This window comes from Rhinoderma darwinii (assembly GCF_050947455.1).
Source record: "Rhinoderma darwinii isolate aRhiDar2 chromosome 2 unlocalized genomic scaffold, aRhiDar2.hap1 SUPER_2_unloc_6, whole genome shotgun sequence".
Classification (NCBI taxonomy): Eukaryota; Metazoa; Chordata; class Amphibia; order Anura; family Rhinodermatidae; genus Rhinoderma; species Rhinoderma darwinii.
Genome location: NW_027461729.1, coordinates 348,897 through 364,434, shown reverse-complemented (window position 1 = coordinate 364,434; position 15,538 = coordinate 348,897). Strand labels below are relative to the sequence as shown.

The 15,538-nt window shown below is 44.1% G+C and overlaps 2 non-coding genes and 2 pseudogenes across 2 annotated transcripts; all 4 read right to left on the bottom strand.

Moving 5' to 3' along the window:
* Positions 1-827: 827 nt before the first annotated feature.
* Positions 828-967, bottom strand: LOC142681825 (U2 spliceosomal RNA; annotated as a pseudogene).
* A 1,273-nt stretch (positions 968-2,240) lies between these two features.
* On the bottom strand, positions 2,241-2,441 carry LOC142681810 (U2 spliceosomal RNA; annotated as a pseudogene).
* Positions 2,442-9,035: 6,594 nt separating this feature from the next.
* Positions 9,036-9,226, bottom strand: LOC142681555 (U2 spliceosomal RNA). The gene has a single exon (XR_012853448.1). It is a non-coding gene; the product is annotated as a U2 spliceosomal RNA (small nuclear RNA).
* A 1,114-nt stretch (positions 9,227-10,340) lies between these two features.
* Positions 10,341-10,527, bottom strand: LOC142681760 (U2 spliceosomal RNA). Its single transcript, XR_012853633.1, has one exon. It is a non-coding gene; the product is annotated as a U2 spliceosomal RNA (small nuclear RNA).
* Between the last annotated feature and the right edge of the window lie 5,011 nt (positions 10,528-15,538).

Sequence of the window (15,538 nt, the reverse complement as noted above, 5' to 3'; positions counted from 1 at the left end):
AAACAATTTTTAAACACATGCCCTTCTTCTCTACACATGTTACACACTTTACCCTTCTCACAATCATTGTACATATGACCTTCTTGGAAACATTTTGTACAGAATATTTTCCCACAATTTTCCTTCACATGTCCATACTCTTTGCAATTATGGCAAAAAATCCCCATTCCAAAAAAATAGAGATTCCCACTTGCACTGCCAATTTTAAAGCGTGCTGGAGGAAGCAATAAGTTTCCAGCCTCTCCAACTGCCTTAATTTTACACAGGAATTTCCATTTGCCTGTCCAAAATCCAAAGGGATTAAAGACCTTACCCTTCTCCACCACCTCCTCACAGAACTTAGTGAGAAAACATATAATATCGTCTTTACACACATAGGGGGAAAACATTTTAACAATCACCAACTTTTTGCTAGGAGCAAAGTGTGGTGTTACAATCACACCAACCAGTCTTGGATCCTGCTTCTTCTCCTTCAAAGTGTCCAGAAAGTCCAGATAAATTTCCTCCGTACAAAAGGTGACATCGAAGCATCCTCTTCTTGGATAGTCCATTACAGACAATATCCATTGTCTCTCCAACTGGAAAAGACCAAGCAAGAGTACCTTTGTTAGGAACTCCAAGTCCCTGCTTTGTCCTCCAGATTCCTCCATCGTAAAACGAACAGCATTCCGAGTCCGCATGTAGTCAGGGATTTCCTCCATCCTGCCGCAAAAAAACCAACGATATCCAACGAAATCCAACGAACTCCAACGATAATACCTTCAGCACCTAAATGCCAGGCAAGTGATCGCTCCCCGTTGCCCTGGACTAATCCTCTCCCCCAATAGCAGCAGAGGGGTTAAGTCTCTTGTAAAAGAGACGATCCCCCCAGGCCAAGGAAAAGGGTACCAGGGCACCTCCTGACCAAGAAACAAGGCAATACCCTAAAGTACTACACTTGATCTTAGCCAAAAGGCCGAGAAGCGATAACCCGAACGGGCCGCGCGTTGACCGAGCCTGCCCAATACTGCTGTTCACCCCTTGCAGCGATTCAGCCTACTCCTAGGCAATTCCATGGGGCCCTGCAGGCTCACACACACTCACAGCTACTAAGCGGGAGGTGAATAAAGGCCGGAGAGGAAGGAAGACAGGATTTGCTTCTTTTTGCTTGCACCACAATGCAGTGCTGAAAGAGGAGGAATCGACATAAAAACGCCTTCCTGGCAACGCCCAAATGCCCTCCTGCCGTGCAAACACTGGCAGCAGCAGCAGCAGCAGCAGCAGCAGTAAGTGCATGCCCACTGCCACCCCTTCTCCTTTCACACCTTGTATCAGCTTTAATCCAGTCCAGTGCTGCCTGCTGAGCAGCACTGACCAACACTGCCTGGGCCCAGGCTTTTATCTCTGAGGCCCCATTATGATGTCAGAAAGCTGGCTCTGGCTCCTGAGGTCTCCACTATGACACGTGCAAAGTTCCGTCTGAACTTTATATAAGACGGTGCGGCTCAGTCAGTCACTCAGTGTTGCCTGAGAGGGCAACACTGCAACAGCCGGCCCCCAGGCTGTCTTTTTTTTGCACAGCTAGTTGCCTCCAGGAGGCCACAAGAGGGAGACAAGGGACTGCAAAATGGAAAATAGGCATCCACCAACTTTACAGACAACTTGTTCTCCTTGCTCCTACAACCTCCATCCTTGCACAGTTTGTTATTCTTCCAGGTAACATAGTAACAAATCCAAATTGCTGCTCTCTTTGTAGGCAAGCAAGGGTTTGTTGCAACTGCAATTCTTACTTCTTCTTGAAATGTAGGGACCACAGTACATTCCATCACATCCATCTAGTGTACACAGGTAGGTCCATTGTGACGGGCGGGCGGGCGGGCTGGCTGCTTTAATGGCTGTTTGCTGTTCCCCTACTCCACTCCACTATTTGACTATGGTGCTGCATCAATCAGTGGCTGGCTCAGGTGCAGCTCTTTAACCTACCTAGGAGGGAGGGCGGAGAGAAGACAAGGAAGGTGAATGAGCTGTTCCAATGTGAAATGCCGGAAACACAGAAACACAGACGACACAAAACAAGAGGTGGCAATGTATTAATTAATTGCATTTAATAAATTAGCTCATTATCACACATGACTGTACAAATGCATTGTCCAACAGGTGTTGAAATAATGGGATTAAAAGGGGAGATCCCATCCGAAAGACAAAAACAATGGCAAACACAAAAAGCACTTTTGGAATCTGATTTTAGTAAACACATAAGGAAAGGGTGCACCGGTCCTGGAAATACTGCAATACCAGGTCAATGCGTGGAGTGGACAGAGCAAGCTCTATTTCCATCTCCCTGTTCTAAAAATCCATTTAATATATGGTCCCCAGATAGGGGACGTATCAGATATTAAACTGATAAGAACAGATTTTTTTTTTTTCAGTTGGCTACCCCCTCGCGGGGGTGTCAATGATTTATTACTTAAAATTCAAAAACATTTACAATAAATTACAGCTTTTTTACAATGAATTACAGTAATAAAATCAATTTACATAAAAACACATAAAAGGGGACATGGTGGCAAATCCTTATATATTGGAGTTCCATTCTTTTACAAACCATTTATTTGAAAGGGTGGCATTTCTTTTTTTATCTAATAAATAATAAATGTACATCTCGCTAAAACAAAGACCTAAAACATCGTCAACAGATAAAACATCGTGCTTAAAAATCAGGATGTTCCTGGCCTTCCACAGAGCTTCTTTTACGCAGTTCATCGTCTTCCATGCAATAGTCTTTTGGTTCGCGGTTGGGCATCCAAAGAGTCCATATAAAATCATTTCGTAACTCAAGTCCTTTAGGTCTGCCATCTTCTTCATTAGAGGGAATATCTTTATCCAAATATGTTTAGTAAAATCGCAACTCCAAAAAATATGACGCACGGTCTCCTCAGCCTGGCAGCCTTCCCTCGGACAGATAGCAGACCTCGTGAATCCTCTCCTGAATTGGAATGCCCGGCATGGAAGACATTGATGAACGCAGCTCCAGGCCAGGTCCATCTGTGTATTAAAAAGATAAAACACATTAACCATTTTGAAGATAAAAGCACAGCGTTCATTATTAAAATTTTCAATATTAGTGACGACTTCATTTCCTCTTATGTCTTTTATAAGTTTCTTACTGTTTATCATGTCATTAAAATTTTTCCCTTTAAAATTAAACAAGGCCACTATTTTCTCTAAAATCACGTAATTTGCTGGTAGATTAAAAGCATAAGGTGAGGTTAAAACAATTTCAAACCACCCCATCCTTCGCATAAAAAACCCAGTATTAAAACGTAGAAAATAAGACCAATGATGTTGTTTAAAAAGAGAATTAAGACAGAAACAAAAGTACTTGATTAAAAGAAACCTATTAAAATCTGGAAAGTCTTTGCCACCCTTTGGTTTGATTTTCATTACCGTCTCACGTTTAAGTTTCTCCATTCTGGAACTCCAAAAGAAGGTAAAACAAGCTTTAGTAATTTTTCTTAATAAAACCGTGGGAGGAGGGAAAACCATGCTTAAGTATAAAAGCAAAGGTAAAATTATCATTTTAATTATTAAAATTTTTCCCTCCATGGTAAGCTTCCTCATGTTCCACATGCATATTTTTTGATTTACCTTCTGCGCCACCATGTCCCAACTGATAAAACCATTGTCGTACTCACTGAAGGAGACACCTAAAATTTTAATATTATCAGACACAGGAACCGGTATATCTCTAAGAGCCATGCTTCCTATGTTTAAAATATTACTCTTGCTGAAGTTTACCTTAAAACCGGAAGCACAGCAATAAAACTCGATTTGCCTAAGGGTTCTCTGAAGCGACAGGGCGTCCCTACATAAAACCGCCACATCATCCATGTACCCCACTGCTTTGGCCTCTACGCCGCCTCCCCCGGGCAGGGGGACTCCACGGATACACTTATCGCGGCGAATTGCGCATAACAGAGGCTCCAATGCACATATAAAAAGCAGTGGGGACAAGGGACACCCCTGCTTCACCCCAGAGTTTAAAAATATGTCCTGTGTCTTAAAACCATTCACTAAAATTTTGCTGGTGCATTCTCTGTAAAAGGCTTTAATAGATAATAAAAAACCTTCAGGTATACCCATACGTTCTAAAACCTTAAAAAGATAAAAATGAGAGACACGGTCGAACGCCTTCTCAAAGTCTATAGATAAAATGGCTAGTTTACCTTTTCTAGACCTCGTGTCCTCAATCACGTCTTTTATTAGGTTTAAATTATCCCAGATGCTGCGGCCTGGCACCCCACACACCTGGTCAGAGTGTATAATGTGGGGTATTATGGCTTTTAATCTATTTGCACATATTTTAGCCATAATTTTATAGTCGCTATTTAGAAGGGTTATTGGTCTCCAATTCTTTAAAACTGCGATGTCACCCGTCTTATACAGCAGGGAGACCTCACCCTTCCGCCAGGACTTAGGCAGCATCTTGGAATTAAAAACATCAGAAAAAAGGTTAAAAAGATCCTCTTTTAAAATGTCATAAAATTTTACATAAAACTCACTGGGTATACCGTCCGGTCCGGGAACTTTCCCTGTTTTAAAACTTTTGACAGTTTCTAAAACCTCCTGCTCCGTCAGCTCCTGTAATAAAAAATTCTGGGAGACAGGGTCTAAAACAGTAGTAATCTCCTTCAGTGAGTCACGCATAAAATTATGATCCACAGTCTTAACATTAAAAAGGTCAGTGTAAAACTCATGAACTTTACTTAAAAGACCCTGTACATCTGACACCCCTTCTATATTTTTGATAATTGCCTTTTTGTTATTTATTTTCTTAAAAAAGTACCTGGAGCAGGTCTCGTTCTCCTCCACATGTTGTATTTTTGAACGGAATATAATCTCTTTACCTTTCTGCTCCAGGCACTGGGCTATCTCCTTTTTCAAATTGGTGATGTCATCTTTAACGTCTATGTCATGATCTTGCATTTTGTACAGGGTCTGCAGACGGGTATTGAGAATTTTAAAAAAAGCGTATTTCTCTTTGGCTTTCGCCACGCTTTTCTTAATAAAAAAATCTTTAATTTTCTTTTTCATTTTCTCCCACCATGCACTGATGGGAGTACGTGTATCTCTTACCCGCCTGCTTTCTTGGTAAAATTCAATAAAATCTGCTAAAACCTGTGGATCGTCTAAAAGGGAAACATTCATCTTCCAGGACTTTTTACATACAATATTATTAAGATCATGCTTTACTTTAAAAGATAAAAGCCTGTGATCTGAAAACACATTGGTTAAAACTTCACAATTAAAAGGCAGTAAATTTTCAGAACAAAAGATAAAATCAATCCTGGAGCTACAGGTGGCGTTGCTCCAGGTAACGCCGGCTTCCTCTGGACTGCTCCTGTTACATTCTTTGTATATGTCTTTTAATTTAAAATCAGTCACAATATCCTTGAGCAGTCCAGAGGTCTTGTCATAGTTCCTACTTGTACTGTTGGTAAGCCGGCGTTCTCCTCTCAGGATACAATTAAAATCACCTGCGAGGATAAAAGGCTCAGATGTGTTGATAAAAAGCGGTAAAATCTCCAGCATCCTCGCTCTTTCGTTCTTTTCTGGTGATCCGTAAAAATTTAAAAACTGCCACTTTACACCATCAATAAAAGCTTTAACCATTAAAATACGTCCTGGTAAGATTTCTTGAATAAAATCAATTAAAACGTTTCCCTTAAAAAGAATGGCGACCCCTGCTGATCTGGACTCGTTGGATCCAGACCAGACGGATGGACCATACTTCCAATCCTTTTTGTAATTTTCATATCTCATTGTATGGGGAATGCCGCACTCCTGCAGGAAAAATACAGAGGCTGCCAGGCAAGATAAAAAATTGAAGAGAGCAACCCTTCTCACTTTTGACTTGGCGCCCCTCACGTTGAGGGAGATTCCCATGAGCTCAGACATCGTGGAGAGTAAAAGCAAAATTCTGATTTTAAAATAATAAATAATAGGCGTACTTAAAATCAGATTGCTCCTCCACCAGCAATACCCGAAACCTCACTTGAACTCATGGCCCCGCCCTCATCCGACTCAACTGAAAAGAGGGACGAGGCAGGAGAAGAACTACTGTCGCTGAGAGCTGAGCCAGCAACACTCACCTCGTACACGGGGAGCCCAGACTCGCACAGCCTCACCTGGGTCTCTCTCGGTTGACCGACTGGGTCCATGTCTGGTGGGTCCCCCAAGGGCCCCGCCTCTCCCCCCTGGGCCCGTGAAGGCCGGTCTAGAGGGGGAGGTTGTGCGCATGGCGGGGTGTCCGATAATACGGAGGGAGCAGTGCCCGTCCTCCTCACCAGTGCAGGCGAGGAGGGGGTCCCAGGAGGAGCCACATCTTTCCGCACGGACGTATCCATCTGCTCCTCCCCTGTCTCCCTCCTACTGGCACGTTCTTGCTTCCCCTTTTTACGGGGACCCACCTGTACCCAGTCTTCTCCTTCCGAGTCGGTCTCTAGAGACCCAGGATTAGGAGCAGGCCCGGCACCGCCTGAGCAACCAGCCGTCTGGGATGCCACAGGTTCATCGATGGCCTGCTCCTTTTCTGCCTTCCTCTTGGCCTGCCGTTTTTCCTTCGCGCTGGGCTCATTTTTATCCCCTGAGGTCGCTGGCTGAGAGGCACCTGTTTTGGCTTCGGCTGGCCGTACCCTTGAAGCCCAGGTACCTCTCTGCTCTTTCGCCGCAACAGCTTGCTCTCCTCCTTGAGGACGGGACTGCTCTGCTGGTGGAGCACGTGGGGGCACCTCGGGTTGCTCATCTTCTTCGCCTCGGTACCTATGTGGACAAGCATAATAAAGATGACCAGTTTTTTGACAAAAATTGCATTTTTTCTCTTCTGTACATTCCCTCATTGTGTGTTGTTTACTTCCACAGTTCCTGCAGGTGACATCGCAGTTAAAACTGGTATGTCCATAGGTACCGCAGGCCCTGCAGAAGTTTGGCATTCCTGAGAAATAGAGGTCGCCATTCACATTCCCAAGTTTAAAACGAGCAGGTGGTAGCTTCGTTTCTTGGGTGGAGGGGTCCTTTATTAGCGTAACAATAAATTTCCATTTGACGGTCCACACACCGCACTCGTTCATAACTCTCCCCAGCAGCTTAACGTTCTTAAAGTATGCAGCAAGAAACGCCGCCACTTCCTGATCTTTCACGTATGGGGAATACATTTTAATCACTACGAGTTTGGTTACTTCAAAAGCGTGTTCAATTACCTGGACTCCCAAGGCCATGAGTTCACCTTGTTGCCTCTCAGCTTTTCCCATGGCATCACGGAGGATTCCTTCTCCCATAAAGGTCACGTCGTACACTCCACGCCTTGGGTAGTCCTGGATCGCCAAAATCTCGTTCTTGTGGACCGCCAACCGCTTTTCCAAAATATCGTGGACAAGAAACTTGAGACCACGAGGACCGCCTCCACCCTCTGCCAAGATAAATCTTGCAGTATTCCTCAACCGGGCGTATACCGGCACCGCATCAGGTCCGCCTGCCATTTGCGTGGCCAGGTCGGTACCGCACAGCTTGCGCTGCGCCCTTTGGCTTTAAGGAGACACACCAAAGGGCTGGGGGGGGGATCGCAACTCGTTGCTCAGGACTAAGCCTCTCTCCCAAATAGCAGCACGGGGGTGAAGTCCAGGCGAACCTGGACGATCCCCCGAGGCCGAGAGAGAGGGTACCTGAGCACCTTCTGACTAAAAACCTCCTGTATAAATACACTTGGTCTTAGCCAAAAGGCCGAGAAGCGATAACCCGAACGGGCCGCGCGTTGACCGAGCCTGCCCAATACTGCTGTTCACCCCTTGCAGCGATTCAGCCTACTCCTAGGCAATTCCATGGGGCCCTGCAGGCTCACACACACTCACAGCTACTAAGCGGGAGGTGAATAAAGGCCGGAGAGGAAGCAAGACAGGATTTGCTTCTTTTGCTTGCACCACAATGCAGTGCTGAAAGAGGAGGAATCGACATAAAAACGCATTCCTGGCAACGCCCAAATGTCCTCCTGCCGTGCAAACACTGGCAGCAGCAGCAGCAGCAGCAGCCGTAAATGCATGCCCACTGCCACCCCTTCTCCTTTCACACCTTGTATCAGCTTTAATCCAGTCCAGTGCTGCCTGCTGAGCAGCACTGACCAACACTGCCTGGGCCCAGGCGTTTATCTCTGAGGCCCCATTATGATGTCAGAAAGCTCGCTCTGGCTCCTGAGGTCTCCACTATGACACGTGCAAAGTTCCGTCTGAACTTTATATAAGACGGTGCGGCTCAGTCAGTCACTCAGTGTTGCCTGAGAGGGCAACACTGCAACAGCCGGCCCCCAGGCTGTCTTTTTTTTGCACAGCTAGTTGCCTCCAGGAGGCCACAAGAGGGAGACAAGGGACTGCAAAATGGAAAATAGGCATCCACCAACTTTACAGACAACTTGTTCTCCTTGCTCCTACAACCTCCATCCTTGCACAGTTTGTTATTCTTCCAGGTAACATAGTAACAAATCCAAATTGCTGCTCTCTTTGTAGGCAAGCAAGGGTTTGTTGCAACTGCAATTCTTACTTCTTCTTGAAATGTAGGGACCACAGTACATTCCATCACATCCATCTAGTGTACACAGGTAGGTCCATTGTGACGGGCGGGCGGGCTGGCTGCTTTAATGGCTGTTTGCTGTTCCCCTACTCCACTCCACTATTTGACTATGGTGCTGCATCAATCAGTGGCTGGCTCAGGTGCAGCTCTTTAACCTACCTAGGAGGGAGGGCGGAGAGAAGACAAGGAAGGTGAATGAGCTGTTCCAATGTGAAATGCCGGAAACACAGAAACACAGACGACACAAAACAAGAGGTGGCAATGTATTAATTAATTGCATTTAATAAATTAGCTCATTATCACACATGACTGTACAAATGCATTGTCCAACAGGTGTTGAAATAATGGGATTAAAAGGGGAGATCCCATCCGAAAGACAAAAACAATGGCAAACACAAAAAGCACTTTTGGAATCTGATTTTAGTAAACACATAAGGAAAGGGTGCACCGGTCCTGGAAATACTGCAATACCAGGTCAATGCGTGGAGTGGACAGAGCAAGCTCTATTTCCATCTCCCTGTTCTAAAAATCCATTTAATATATGGTCCCCAGATAGGGGACGTATCAGATATTAAACTGATAAGAACAGATACTACACTTGATCTTAGCCAAAAGGCCGAGAAGCGATAACCCGAACGTGCCGCGCGTTTTGCTTCTTTTGCTTGCACCACAATGCAGTGCTGAAAGAGGAGGAATCGACATAAAAACGCCTTCCTGGCAACGCCCAAATGCCCTCCTGCCGTGCAAACACTGGCAGCAGCAGCAGCAGCAGTAAGTGCATGCCCACTGCCACCCCTTCTCCTTTCACACCTTGTATCAGCTTTAATCCAGTCCAGTGCTGCCTGCTGAGCAGCACTGACCAACACTGCCTGGGCCCAGGCTTTTATCTCTGAGGCCCCATTATGATGTCAGAAAGCTGGCTCTGGCTCCTGAGGTCTCCACTATGACACGTGCAAAGTTCCGTCTGAACTTTATATAAGACGGTGCGGCTCAGTCAGTCACTCAGTGTTGCCTGAGAGGGCAACACTGCAACAGCCGGCCCCCAGGCTGTCTTTTTTTTGCACAGCTAGTTGCCTCCAGGAGGCCACAAGAGGGAGACAAGGGACTGCAAAATGGAAAATAGGCATCCACCAACTTTACAGACAACTTGTTCTCCTTGCTCCTACAACCTCCATCCTTGCACAGTTTGTTATTCTTCCAGGTAACATAGTAACAAATCCAAATTGCTGCTCTCTTTGTAGGCAAGCAAGGGTTTGTTGCAACTGCAATTCTTACTTCTTCTTGAAATGTAGGGACCACAGTACATTCCATCACATCCATCTAGTGTACACAGGTAGGTCCATTGTGACGGGCGGGCGGGCTGGCTGCTTTAATGGCTGTTTGCTGTTCCCCTACTCCACTCCACTATTTGACTATGGTGCTGCATCAATCAGTGGCTGGCTCAGGTGCAGCTCTTTAACCTACCTAGGAGGGAGGGCGGAGAGAAGACAAGGAAGGTGAATGAGCTGTTCCAATGTGAAATGCCGGAAACACAGAAACACAGACGACACAAAACAAGAGGTGGCAATGTATTAATTAATTGCATTTAATAAATTAGCTCATTATCACACATGACTGTACAAATGCATTGTCCAACAGGTGTTGAAATAATGGGATTAAAAGGGGAGATCCCATCCGAAAGACAAAAACAATGGCAAACACAAAAAGCACTTTTGGAATCTGATTTTAGTAAACACATAAGGAAAGGGTGCACCGGTCCTGGAAATACTGCAATACCAGGTCAATGCGTGGAGTGGACAGAGCAAGCTCTATTTCCATCTCCCTGTTCTAAAAATCCATTTAATATATGGTCCCCAGATAGGGGACGTATCAGATATTAAACTGATAAGAACAGATTTTTTGAGTTGACTACCCCAACAAAGGAGGTAACCGTTTATTTAAAATTTTCGACAAAGAAAGGATTTACAAGTTTTTACATTTTTACAATAAATCAATAAATACACAGGGTTTACAACAATGGTATAATAATAAATACAAGTTATCAGATAAAATCACATAACTTATAAAAGGGCACTTGGTGGCATCAAATTATGGAACTCCATTCACTAAAAAACCATTTTCTACATAAAACAGGAGAGAGTTTTTTATCTAAAAGAAAATACTTGTGCATCTCACTTAAACAAATGGCTAAAACATCATCCACAGTTAAAACGTCATGTTTAAATAAAAGGATGTTTCTGGCCGCCCACAGAGCTGCTTTGACGCAGTTAGTGATCTTCCATGCCATCATTTTTCGGGTCTGTGTTGGGCATTCCAGACATCCATAAAAAACGCCATCGCTAGTAAATCTCTGTAGTCCTGTAATCTTCTGTGCCAAGGGGAGGATTCTTGACCACACCAATTGCGCGTAGTAGCACTGCCAGAAAAGGTGGTAGACTGTCTCATCATCTCTGCAACCTCCCCTTGGACACGCAGCCGAGTTGGTCAGTCCCCTTCGATGCTGGAATGCCCGGCATGGAAGACACTCGTGGGCACAACTCCAGGCCAGATCTTTCTGAGGATTAAAAAGATAATTAATATTTACCATTCTCCATATTTGTTTGCACTTTTGTTCACTAAAATTACTAATGGGGGCTACTAAAACATTTTCTTTTATCTTTTTTAAAACACTTTTACTATTTTGCACATCTTCAATTTTCTTGCCTTTCAAGTTAAAAAGGTTCACAATTTTCTCTAAAATCTTGTACTGGTCAGGGAGGTTAAAAGCATACGGGGAGCTTAAAACCGTGGAGAACCATCCGTTCCTCCTCATAAAATACCCGGTGTTAAAACGGATAAAATATGACCAGTAGTGATCCTTAAAAGCAGCGTTAAGACATGCAGTAAAAAATTTGATTAAAAGAAAGGTCTTTATGTCAGGGAAATCCTTACCACCCATTAGTTTTGGCATCATCACCTTCTCTCTCCTGAGTTTTTCCATTTTGGAGTTCCATAAAAATGTAAAACAAGCTTTATTTATTTTTTTTAATAAAATATCAGGGGGAGGGAAAACCATACTCAAATATAATAAAATCGGTAAAATCACCATTTTGGTAATTAAAACTTTTCCCTCCATGGTCAGCTTTCTCAAATTCCACATACAAATCTTTTTATTAACTTTTTGTGCCACCAAGTCCCAACTGTTAAAACCATTGTTTAACTCATTGAAGGAGACCCCTAAAATCTGCACAGTCTCTGACACAGGGACTGGAATGTCCTGTAAAATCATATTGCCAATGTTTAAAATGTTACTTTTATTAAAATTGACTTTAAAACCGGAGGAGCAACAAAACTTATAGATCTGTCTTAAAGTTGTTTGTAGTGATAGGGTGTCCCTACACAGTACCGCGACATCATCCATGTACCCCACTACCTTTGCCTCTAGTCCCCCCCCGCCCGGCAGGGGGACTCCACGTATCTGTTTGCTTTTCCTCAAGGTGCACAGTAGAGGCTCAATTGCACAAATAAAAAGTAGTGGGGACAAGGGACACCCCTGCTTCACTCCGGAATTTAAAAGGACATCCTGTGTTTTAAAACCTTTGACTAAAATCTTGCTAGTGCAGTTGTCATAAAAGGCCTTCAGAGACTGTATAAAACCTTCCGGTATACCCATTTTCTCTAAAACCTTAAAAAGATAAAAGTGTGACACTCTGTCAAAGGCTTTCTCAAAGTCGATTGTTAAAACTGCCATTTTGCCTTTCTTCTCCTTTGTGTCATTAATAACATCTTTTAAAAGGTTCAGGTTATCCCATATGCTCCTCCCGGGTATCCCACAGACCTGGTTGGAGTGAATTATTTTGTTTACGACTGCTTTTAATCTATTTGCACAAATCTTAGCCATTATCTTGTAGTCGCAATTTAGCAGTGTAATTGGTCTCCAGTTTTTAATGTCGGTTTTGTCCCCCTTTTTGTACAGCAGGGACACCTCACCTTTCTTCCAGGACCCCGGGAGGGCTTTTGTTCTAAAAACTTGTGTAAAAAGAGAGTGGAGATCTTCCTTTAAAACACCGTAAAATAGAACATAAAACTCTATGGGTATACCATCAGGACCAGGGACTTTACCTGTTTTAAAACTCTTGGTAGTTTCTAAAATTTCTTGTTCTGAAATCTCCTGTAATAAAAAGTTTTGGGAGACAGGATCTAAAACAGCATCAACCTCCTTCAATGAGTCATTCATAAAAGCATTGTCAATGTTTTTAACATTAAAAAGATCCGCATAAAACCCATGTACCTTTTTTAAAATATTTTGGGTATTTGTTTCACCTTCAATATTATCCAACAGGGTATGCTTATCATTGATTTTCTTAAAAAAGTACCTGGAGCAGGTCTCGTTCTCCTCAAGATGTTTTACCTTACAGCGAAATATTATTTCTTTTCCCCTCTGCTCCAGGCACTGGGAGATCTCTTTTTTAATCTCAATGATCTCCTTGTCCACCAGCATACCCTGTTCTCTGAATTTATATTGGGTCTGCAGACGGGTATTTAAATTTGCATAAAATTTGCATTTCTCTTTTGCTTTTCTCATCCCAATCTTAATAAAAAAATCTCTTATTTTAACTTTCATTTTTTCCCACCAGGTGACGATGGGCATATTGGGATGTCTTACCCGTCTGCAGCCTTTGTAAAAGGTAATAAAATCAGCTAAAATTTGCGGATCTTCTAAAAGGGATACGTTTAATTTCCAGGCTTTTTTCGGAGTTCTTCTTTGGTTATCACATTTCACTTTAAAATACAATAACTTATGGTCAGAAAAGACGTTTGAGTTAATATCACATTTAAAAGGCAGTATTTGATAAGAGCAGAAGATAAAATCTATCCTGGAGCTGCAGGTCACGTTGCTCCAGGTAACGCCGGCCTCTTCACATAAATCCCTGTTACATTTTTTAAAAACATCGGTGAGTTTAAAATCAGTAACAATATCTTTTAAAATTGACGAGGTCTTGTCATAGTTCCTGCTTACTGAATTAGAGAACCGGCGTTCCCCCTTTAAAATACAATTAAAATCACCCGCTAAAACAAGTGGTTCTGAATCATTAATAAAAAGGGGTAAAATCTCTAGCATTCTAGCTCTTTCATTTCTCTCAGGAGAACCATAAAAGTTTAAAAACTGCCATTTAATACCGTCTATAAAAGCTTTGACCATTAAAATTCTGCCTGGTAAAATTTCATAAAAACTGTCAATTAAAACGTTCCCTTTAAATAAAATGGCGACACCTGCGGCTTTAGATTCGTTAGACCCGGACCACACCGAAGGTCCGAGTCTCCAATCTCTTTCATATTTTTTATAGTCCATGCGATGTGGGATGCAGCATTCCTGTAGGAAAAAAACTGACGCGGTAAGAATAGAGAGGTAATCAAACAGGGCAGCTCTTCTTGTCTTAGAATGCACGCTTCTTACATTTAAGGAAAGACCACATAACTCAGCCATGAGGAAAAGGGAGAGAGACAGTCTTTATAATCTTACCCGAGGTGGCCTCAGCAGTCCTCCGCATCGCCAGAGACCCCACTGGGACTCTCATAGCCTTCGATTCTGGAGTCCACGGAAAAAATGGAGAAGGTAGGAGAGGAACTCCCATCACTTAGCTGACCCCCTGCCAAACCTGAGGCACTGATCATGAATGGATCCCATACGGACTCCACGGGCAATATTTCGTCTGCAGGAGCTTTTTTGGCAGCGACCTCCCCTTCGATAGGGGCAGGAATTGCGCTCCCTGACGTCTCTGGGACCTCCGTCACCTCGGAGGCAGCTGTCCGTGTATCCCCCAACTGGTTAGAAGGGGGTGGACCTTTAGTTGTCACTTTCGGGGGCACGTCCAGTGGTTTCCCTGCCTTCGCCAATGCAGGTACTTCCATCGGCACCCCCGCTGCCACCTCCGAGTACGCCCTACGTCGCTTGTGTGTCGCTGCCGCTCCGCCCGGGTCCTCTGCCTCAGGTACAGGCTGACCCAGCATCTCTTGCGGACCAGTAGGATCAGCTTCATCCGAACTACCCGTCTCCCCAGTTTCCTGGGGGGGCTTTTTCGTCCGCTGATCACTGGATCGACGCTTGTTCCGTCTCTGCTCTTTTGGGTCACCTGTTTGGGGGGGTCTGCTAGAGGTATCCATCTCGTCCTGGCCTTCTCCTTGGGGTTCCTCTCCTTCTGGGGGTACGATCTGGCCTGCTGGCTGCTCGGGACGCCTCGGCCGGACCTCGGGTTGTTCCGATCTGTGGGGACAAAATGCAAAAAGGTGACCAACTCGGCTGCAATATCGACACCTTTTCCCCAGAGGGCAAGTTTTGGCCTCGTGCTCAGAGCTGCCACAGTTCCTACAGGTGCTCTCGCAGGACTCATTGGTGTGACCGTACTTTTGGCATTTCCTACAGAATGGAGGCATCCCTGAAAAATAAAAGTCTCCTGCCATATCTCCTAATTTAAAACGTGCTGGCGGCAGCATTATCCCTCCTGTAAAATTGGCATCTCTGTAGCATGTCACTAGAAATCTCCATTTAGAGGTCCAGACCCCAACCTCATTCATCACTTTGCCAATACACTTAACTGTTTTAAAATAGGGGGATAAAAAGGACATCACATCTTTTACGTCAGCAAATGGGCAGTACATTTTAATAACAATCATTTTTGTGATGTCCAAAACATGCTCGTAAAAATCCACTCCGTCCAGTCTCGGGTCCTTTTTTACTGCATATGCCGCCAGCAGATCTTGGAATACTCCATTCTGTATAAATGTGATATCATAGGTTCTTCTTCTTGGGTAGTCCTGCACTGCCAAAATCTCCCTCTTTTGGACATTGAAAATGCCAACAAGCACGGTCTCCACCACGAATTTCAAGCCACAAGTCGTCGCCTTCTCCTCCGAAAGAATAACTCGCACAGTATTCTTAATCCGGGCATACGCCGGTATG